This window comes from Cupressus sempervirens, chromosome 2 (genome assembly GCF_028749045.1).
Source record: "Cupressus sempervirens isolate cs-2001-9-10 chromosome 2, ASM2874904v1, whole genome shotgun sequence".
NCBI lineage: Eukaryota > Viridiplantae > Streptophyta > Pinopsida > Cupressales > Cupressaceae > Cupressus > Cupressus sempervirens.
Window position 1 is genome coordinate 133,866,274 of NC_143119.1, and position 10,135 is coordinate 133,876,408.

The following is a 10,135-nucleotide window of genomic DNA, read 5'->3' on the forward strand; positions in this document are numbered from 1 at the left end:
ATGAATCCATATCTCATTATAATAAATGGAACCCTCAACACTCATTGGATCTAGGTGATGTTCATAGAGGTGAAGCACCAAGACTTCCTTAGAGGTCACCCATCCCAGTACTACTCTAGCTTGAGTGCACTTAGCCACATAGTTTCCTCCATGGTTAAACCCACTCTCCTTGTAGCCCCATTTGTAAAACCTTGACAAATTTTTTTCCCTAATGAATAATTTATTAGGAATCCCCTAAATCTCATCAATTGATAAGTAGGAGACATTTTTCCATAACAAGTCAAATTGTTATATTTCTATCAGGATTTAACTATGTAGTTTTTAGTCAAACTCGTCGAACCATGTTTTATGAATAGTGATTCATAAAAATAAATTTCTCATGAGAATAAATGGAACACTTATCAATCATTGGATCTAGGTGATTCTCATAGAGGTGAAGCACTATGACTTTCCAGGAGGTCACCCATCCCAGTACTACGCCAACTTGAGCACACTTAACTACGAAGTGTCCTTCATGGTTAAACCCACTCTCCTTGCAACCCTATTTACAAAACCTTAACCAAGTATTGTGCCTTATGAAATATTTATTAGAAATCCCCTTAAGCTCATCAATTGATAAGTAGGAGACATTTTTCCACAATAAGTAATATTGTGATATTGCTATCAGGATTTAACTATGTAGTTTTTTAGTCAAATTCATTGACCCATGTTTCATGAGTAGTGATTAACATGAATCCATCTCTCATGAGAATAAATGGAACTCTCAACACTCATTGGATCTAGGTAATGCTCACAGAGGTGAAGCATTGAGACTTCCCAAGAGGTCACACATCCCAGTACTACTCCAACTTGAGTGCACTTAGCTATGAAGTTTTCTCCATGGTTAAACACACTCTCCTTGCAACCCCATTTGAAAAACCTTCACCAAGTGTTGTGCCTTATGAAAAATTTATTAGAAATCCCCTTAATATCATTAATTGATGCGTAGGAGACATTTTTCCACAATAATTAAAAGTGTGATATTGCTATCATGATTTAATTTGTAGGTTTTGAGTCAAATTCATTGACCTATGTTTCATGGGTAGTGATTCACATGAATCCATCTATCATGAGATTAAATAGAACCCTTATCACTCATTGGACTTATGTTGTGCTCACAGAGGTGAAGCACATGGACTTCTCAAGAGGTCACCTATCCCAGTACTACACCAACTTGAGTGTGCTTAACTACACAGTTTCCTCCATGGTTAAACCCACTCTCCTTATAACTCCATTTGAAAAACCTTCACCAAGTGTTATGCCTTATGAAAAATTTATTAGAAATCCCCTTAAGCTCATCAATTTATGATTAGGATATTTTTTCTATAATCAGTCAAATTGTAATATTACTATCATGATTTAACTGTGTAGTTTTTGAGTCAAACTCATTGACCGTGTTTTATGAGTAGTGATTCACATGAATGAATCTCTAATTAGAATAAATAGAACCCTTAGAACATATTGGATCTAGGTGATTCTCACTAAGGTGAAGCACTGGGACTTCTTGAGAGGTCACCCATCCTAGTACTACTCCAACTTGAGTGCGCTTAACTACAAAGTTTCCTCCATGGTTAAACCCACTCTCCCCGTAACCCCATTTGAATAAATTGCACCAAGTTTTGTGACTTAAGGGGCTTTCTAATAAATGGTTCATAAGTCATCACACTTGGTTAAGGTTTTGCAAATGATATTGCAAGGAAAGTGGGTTTAACCATGGAGGAAACTCTCTAGTTAAGTGCACTCAAGATGGAGTAGTATCGGGATGGGTGACCTCCGAAGAAGTCATAGTGCTTCACCTCTGTGAGCATCACCTAGATCTAATGAGTGCTAAGGGTTCCATTTATTCTCATGAGAGATGGACTCATGTGAATCACTATTCATGAAATGTAGGTCAATGCATTTGACTTGAAAACTACATAGTTAAATCTTGATAGCAATATCATAATTTGATTTGTTGTGGAAAAATGTCTCCTACTTATTAGTTGATGAGCTTAAGGGGATTTCTAATAAATGGAACATAAGGCACAACACTTGGTGAAGGTTTTGCAAATGGGATTGCAAGGAGAGTGGGTTTAACCATGGAGGAAACTCTGTAGTTAAGCACACTCAAGATGGAGTAGTACTAGGATGAGTGACTTCTTGGGAAGTCCTAGTGCTTCACCTCTATGAGCATCACCTAGATCCAATGAGTTCTAAGGGTTCCATTTATTCTCATGAGAGATGAATTCATGTGAATCACTAATCATGAAATATGAGTCAATGAGTTTGACTCAAAAACTATATAGTTAAATCCTAATAGAAATATTGGAATACCTATAATTTATTGATTGTTGCACAATTGGACAGTTCAGGTTACAAAGTTGAGTTTCAACACAAGAAGGCTAAGATCTATAATGGTTCTAGTGAACTAATTTGACATGGAGATTAAACAAGAGGTAACTTGTTCTATCTAGACCTATCCGATGATATATGTTTGTTTGCACAATATGAAGACATTTAGTTATGGCATAAGAGGCTATGTCATGTCAACTTTGATAATTTTGTAAGTATTAGTAAGATGAAAAGAGTGAGAGGATTACCGAGATTGAGGAAACCTGCTAATGTGATGTGTAAACAATGTCAATTGGGAAAAATGACAAAGTCTAGTTTAAAGAGAAATGCCTATACTTCTGATGATATTTTTGAGTTGGTTCACACTGGCCTTTGTGGACCTATTGGAGAGAGAATCTACTATGGTGATAAATATTTTATTCTATTTATTGATGATTACTCTAGAATGATGACTGCAATGTTTCTTAAAGAAAAATATTATGCATTTCAAATGTTTAAGTGGCATTTGGCTAGAGTTGAAAAGGAAAAAACTAAAAGCTTGAAGTGTTTAATATATGATTGAGGATGTGAATTCATATCTGAGGAATTCAACACACTTTGCAATGATAGAAGAATCAAGAGACAAATGTCTGTACCAAAAACCCCTCCACAAAATGGTATAGTTGAAAGGATGAATAGATCAATCATGGATTGTGCTAGTATATTATTTATGGAGAAGCATGTTGCACCAACGTATTGGAGAGAAGTTGTAAGTACCATTTTTTATACCTTAAATAGAGTACAAGTCAAGAAAGGTACAAATATCACACCTTTTGAGTTATGGTATTGATATGCACCTAATGTGAAATATTTCAAAGTATCTATAAGAAAATGTTATAGACTAAAAGATAATAGACATTAAAAACTTGATGCAAAAGTGATGAAGGCATATTCCTAGGATATTCCACTAAAAACAAAACATATAAATGTTTAAATTTTAATAATAACAAAGTTGTGAAAAGTGCCAATGTGAAAGTTGATGAATATGTAGAAAAGAATGAAGTTGAATGTAAGAAGGATGCTGAAAACTACAAAAATTTAATATACATTGATGAAGGAGAGCCTAGTACTTTTCTTGAATTTGAGAAGAAAATGCCTAGCAACAATAGTCAGTAAATACCGAGTTACAACAGAAATGTGTTGAGCATTAGGAAATTGGTGCCAAGTGTTAGGAAAATCATGTCGAGCATTAGAAAGTGATTTTTGAACAACTAGAAGAGGGAGGTAAGATAATTGAAGTGCTATCTGAAGTGATTGTAGAAGATGAACCTGATGAACAAGTGCAAGAAGTAAGAAGGCCCGAGCCTACACTAGCAAAGTATGTAAGATGACATCATACACCAAATCAAATCATTGGAGATAAAGATTTAGAAGTTATGAAAAGAAAAATATTGAGGAGTGGTACATGTTTATTAAATGAATTTGAGCCTAATTCAATTAAGGATGAACTTGATAATTGCATCCAAGAATGAAGAGATTGGGCAGATAGAAAAGAACAAAACTTGGACATTGGTACCTAGACCAAAGGACACGAATGTTATTGAAATCAAGTGGGTATTCATAAACAAGCTAAATGAGAAAGGCAAAGTCACAAGAAATAAAAAAGGATTAGTTTGTAAGGGATATGCACAAGAAGAAGGAATTGACTACAAGGATACATTTTCCTAGTTGCAAGATTAAGAGTGAGAACTTTTCTTGTATATGCTTCTTACAAAGGATTCAAAGTGTACCAAATGGATGTCAAATCTGCATTTTGGAATGGAATATTGGATGAAGAAGTCTACATTGAACAACCTAAAGGATTTTTTGATCCAAGTAAGAGGAATATGGTATGTAAGCTATGTAAAGAACTGTATGAATTGAAACAAGCCCCTAAAGCATGGTATGAAAGGTTGCACACATATTTGGTAAAGATTGGTTTTGCAAGGACAAATGATAATGGTAATCTATATTTGAAGATTGAATCTAGAAAAGTAATTTTGTTACCCAAGATATTTGTGGATGATATCATATTTGGAGGACAAGATTCATTGTGTCAATCATTTGCTAATGAAATGAAGAAAGAGTTTGAGATGTCTATGTTTGGAGAGATTAAATTATTTGTTGGTTTGCAATTGTATCAAATGAAGAAAGGTATCTACATTACATAATCCAAGTACATTAAGGAGATACTAAAGACCTTTGGAATGGAAGACTCAAGATTAGTTAGTACACCTATGGCTACTAGACATAAACTTTCAAAGAATGATGATTTTGCTAATGTAAATCAAACCTTGTATCGATCAATAATTGGAAAGCTACAATATGTTGTTCACAACAAACCAAATATTGTGCTAGCAGTTGGGATTATTGCTATATTTCTTGCAAATCCTAAAGAGAATCATATGATGGTCATGAAAAGAATATTAAGATATCTGAAAGGAACAAAGGATTATAGATTGCACTACAAGAAGAATGACAAGTTTGAACTAAGAGTGTATGTTGATGCAAATTGGACTAGAAATGTTGATGACATAAAGAGTACAAGAGGTGGAGCTTTCTTTCTAGGAAATATATTGGTTTCATGGACAAGCAAGAAGAAAAATTTCATTTCTCAATCCATGACATAACCTAAATATGTAGCAGCAACAACAACAGTTAATTGCCCAAACATAGTGTGGATCAAATAATTATTGAAAGGAGTGAAGGAAGAGATCACTAAACCTTTTATTATATTATGTATTAACAAAAGTTCTATAAACATATCTAAGAATCTAGTGATGCACTCCAAGACCAAGCACATTGCTATCAATTATCATTACTTGAGAGAGTTGGTACAAGACAAAGAAGTGAGATTGGAGTATGTGAATACAAGGGAACATATAAACTTTAATGTATTCACAAATGCTTTACCTAAGGATGCTCTTGAATATCTAAGAGTTAAATTGAGAGTTATTCCCTTAGTTGAAGCTACCTAAGCTAAGATGGAGCATTGCATCAAATGTTTTGATCAGAATATCTTACAAATTGATACAAAAATTCACACTTTAGGACTTCCCTAAAGCTTGTGAGAAGATTGTGAGGAGTTTGAGTTGTAAATTTGACATAATTAAAGTCACAAGAAAGATAGAGAGAGACATTAGTTTGGAGAACTGAAAAAGAGATATCTACATGTTGAAGTTGTATAAGATAGATTGAAGTGTCTTTGGCATTATTGTCAATGAGGGAGATAAGTCAAGCAATTACCATCAATAATGAGAAAGAGGGAGAGTATGTATGGTTACCATACAACATGAGGGAGATAAGTTATAAAATTACCACATGAGAAGATATCTCTCAAAAAAGGAGTTCATCTTTTGATATGATAGAGAGACTTGTTACAATTATTTCTACGATTGGTGTCTAGAGGTGTTGAATATCACAACTGCAAAGATGAGAGTCAAAATGAAACTCAAAGATCAAATTAGGGAGATTGTTGGATCATGCGATGAGAACCAAAATGAAACTAAGAATATTAATGAATATCTATTACTAAACATAGAGGGATTTGATTGAAGAAAGTCAAGTGTTTTGGATTGCATGGTAACTTGAGGTGTTTCCATCAATGTCAAAGAGGGAGATTGTTGGAAGCCACAATTGGAACAATTGTTGTGTTTTCATTGCTATCAAACCTTACTAATGAGACAGTTACTACCTAAGTAGAGTACCATTTCATTTGATTGATGATTAAGATTTGAAAAGAAGAGATAACAAAAAGACCTAGTGGAAAGGTTAACTTATGTTGAACTATAATGGGCACTTCATTAGTTAACACACTTAGCGAGATAATATGTGTTAGCATGAATGTTGATGATCTACTTTGGTGGAGTATTCTAAGCATTAGAGAGTATTGACATCTTGCATTCATGACTATGTTTGTCACTGATGTCAAAATAGCATGGTTTATACAAAGACTGGCTGAGTAGAAGACATAGATCTTGATGGTATAGACAATGGTTTTATTGTTTAGTGATGTATACTAATGGACATGTTTAGTACAATGTCTTGATGATGTGGTCAAGTGCACAAAGTTGAAGTCAAAGACGTATAAAAGTTGTACCTGATTTATAGAGACTAGTTTAAAGACATAGTATTGATTTAGTAGTTCTAAATGTTTGTTGGATGTCTTACATCTGAGATGTAATGAAGAGATGCACAGTTAGGCAATGCCAGAGGAAAATCATGTGGTGACATCAATGAGTGCGTAGGCCCTGGTATTGCATGTGTGAAGTTTTGTATAGAATGTGAGATGATAGTGCTATTGTAATTGTAATTAATTAATTATCTTATTATAATTAATTGGGAAAGCCTCAAGGCCAACTTAAGGAATTATTATGAAGATATGTTATAAAGGAAAGATGTTTTCCTTGATTATAATGTGTGTTCAAGCATTGTGATTGTTGTATGAAGTGCAAAGTGCAAAACTGAGTAGAGTGCTTACTAAATGCGTGTAAGCAGTCCAAGGGATTATTGGATGTGATATTTGTGATCTAGTTACAAGATCAGAAGGAACAAAGGTCCAGTTGATAGGATAAAGAAAGAGGAAGGAACGATATAGTACCATTCTATTATTCTACAAGGAATAATATAGAGATCATTTGGACAATGGTTCATTAATCTTATCCTTGAATTTGTTTGGGTAGTGGCTCCAGCTATCTTCCACAACTCCTAACAAGGTTGGTACAACTCCTAATAGGGTTGGAATATCCTAACAAGGATTCAAAGTCTCCCAATAGGGACTCATATGTATTGAATGTATTCATAAACTTCTAATAGGGTCCATCTTGGAACAAGGAATATTTATATTAGTATATTATCTTGTGGGTACCATCCCCATTGGGGTTTTCCCTCTAATCAAGGGTTTCTCTAGTTAACATATCTGGTGTTATTGTGTATGAGTATCTTGTATTGGTTTTAGTTTATTTTACTCATATGGTTAAGTTTGTTTAAGGTTGATAAAGGTGATAATAGTTGGATAAATAATTCAACCCCACCTCTTAGTTATATCAGTGGACTATATATTCTAACAATTACTCGTACACAATGATACCAGATATGTTATCTAGGGAAACTCTTGATCAGAGAGAAAACCCCTGTGGGGATGGTACTCACAAGATGATGTACTAATATAAATATTCCTTGTTAGAGGATGGACCCTATTAGGAGTCTATGAAATCATTTAGTACATATGAGTCCCTGTTAAGAGACTTTGAATCCATGTTAGGAGATGCCAACTATGTTAGGAGTTGTGCCAACCTTGTTAGGAGTTGTGGAAGACAATTGGACCCACTGCCAAAACAACTTCAAGGGAAAGACCAATAAACCCATTATCCAAATGATCTTTTTATTATTCCTTGCTAAATAATAGAATGGTACTATAATGTTCCTTCCTCTTTCTCTATTCTATCAACTAGACTTCTGCTCCTTCTGATCTTGTAACCAGATCACAAATTTTGTATCCAATAATCCCTTGGATTTCTTACAAATATTTAGTAAGAACTTTTCTTTTTTCTGTACTCTATACTTCATATAATGATCACAATACTTAAACACACATAATAATCAAGGAAAACATCTTTCTTTATACAATATCTTCATAATAATTCCTTGAGTCATCCTTAAGGCTTTCCTAATTAAATATAATAAGATAATTAATTAATTACAATTACAATAGCACTATTAGCTCACAGTCTATACAAAACTTCACACATGCAATACTAGGGCCTACACACTCATTGATGTCACCACCTCACTATCCTCTATCACTACATGATTGTGCATCTCTTGATTACATATTAGATGTAAGATAGCCAACAAACATCAGGAACTACTTTCCCAATACTCTGTCTTTGAACTGCTCACTATAAATTAGGTACAACTTCCATGCATCTTCGACTTTGACTATGTGCACTTGACCATGTCATCAAGACATTGTACTGAACATATCCATAACGACACATCAGTAGACAATCAAACCATTTTTGGTACCATTAAGATCTATGTCTGCTACTCAGCTAGTCTTTATAGAAACCATTCTATGTTGACATCAATGACAAACATAGTCATGAATGTAACATGTCAATATTCTCCAATGCTTAGAATACTCCTCCAAAGTAGTATCATCAGTATTCTTGCTAACAATATTCCCATTTGAAATTGATGGCAACATAGATGAAAAAACATCTAAGTTCCAAAAATATGAAACAATGTTTTGTTGTTGTTTCTGACCAACATCATTTGTCCACATGCTAAAAAGAATCTCAAACACAATGGATGCACACAAGTGCATACTTCTTCTTCTTAGACATCAATTATTTACTTCACACAAAAAAATTCACAATACATTAGGTGCATATTCCTGGTTCCTTTCATGAATCTTACTAAATATCTCTAAAGAGATATCTCCCCTCCATGCCTTAGGAGATGCTCTCCCCATACCTTAGGAGATGCATTTTTTATGTATTCTCTCCCATTCAAATCATTGTCAAGGACCTCAATCTCAATGTTATAACATACCAATTGATAAATATCAATTGCTAATATACTGCTTCAAGTCTTCAACCAACTAGAGTGTCCAAAGACACTATTCAATTCCAAATACCAAGAGTCTTTAGTGACTCCGCTCATCACAAATACTCTCCTACACGAGAAGCATTAACATTCAGTCTAGGCTAACAATAGTGCTCTACACCACTAGACTAATGCACTTTCTACATCATTTACTTAGAAGTAGGTAGGGGCATAACTCCAAACATACCTCTTAACTACTCAAAAGTATCTTTAGGAAAAGGCTTCATAAAGATATATGCAATTTGATCTTTAGTGCTCACATACTCCAATTTGATCTCCTTTTCTATTGCTTTCTCTCTTAGCACATGATACTTGATAGATATATGCTTAGTCTTAGAATTCAATACATGATTCTTAGGCATACTCATTTTACTTGTGTTATTACAGTAAGTGATAACCGGTTCTTCAAACTCAATTCAGATATCCTTCAACATTTGCTTCATCCACATAACTTGATTACAATTATTTTCTATTGTAACATACTCTGTCTTAGCAATACTTCGCAAAATACAATCTTGCTTCTTGCTTAACCAAGAAACCAATCTTCCTTAAAGAAAAAATGCTCCACCACTAGTGCTCTTTCTATCATCCATACTACCTGCCCAATCTGCATTAGTATATGCACATAGACTGAAATCACTCAATCTGTCATATCAAATTCCATAATCAAATGTCCCTTTCAAATATTTGAATATTCTCTTCACTATTGCAAAATGATACTCCTTAGGATTAGCTTGAAATCTAGCTACAATCCCAATTGCATTTGCTATATCTAGTTTGATGTGAGTCAAATATTGTAAACCTCCAATCATGGATTTGTACTTCTTCTTCTCTACTGTAGGTGTCTCATCTTTTATGGATAACTTGTGACCAGTTATCATAGGTTACCAATAGGTTTACGACTTTCCAAACCAAACTTTTTCAACAAACCTTTTAAGTACTTAACTTGTGAAATAAAAATACCATCACTATTCTATACAATCTACAATCCTAGGAAAAAATTCATTTCTCCTATCATGTCATTTCAAACTCATTCTTAATTTCTTTAGTAATCTTATCACTTGCTTCATCATTACCTCCAAAAATGATGTCATCAACAAATATTACAATAATCAGCAAACTATTTTCATCTTCTTTC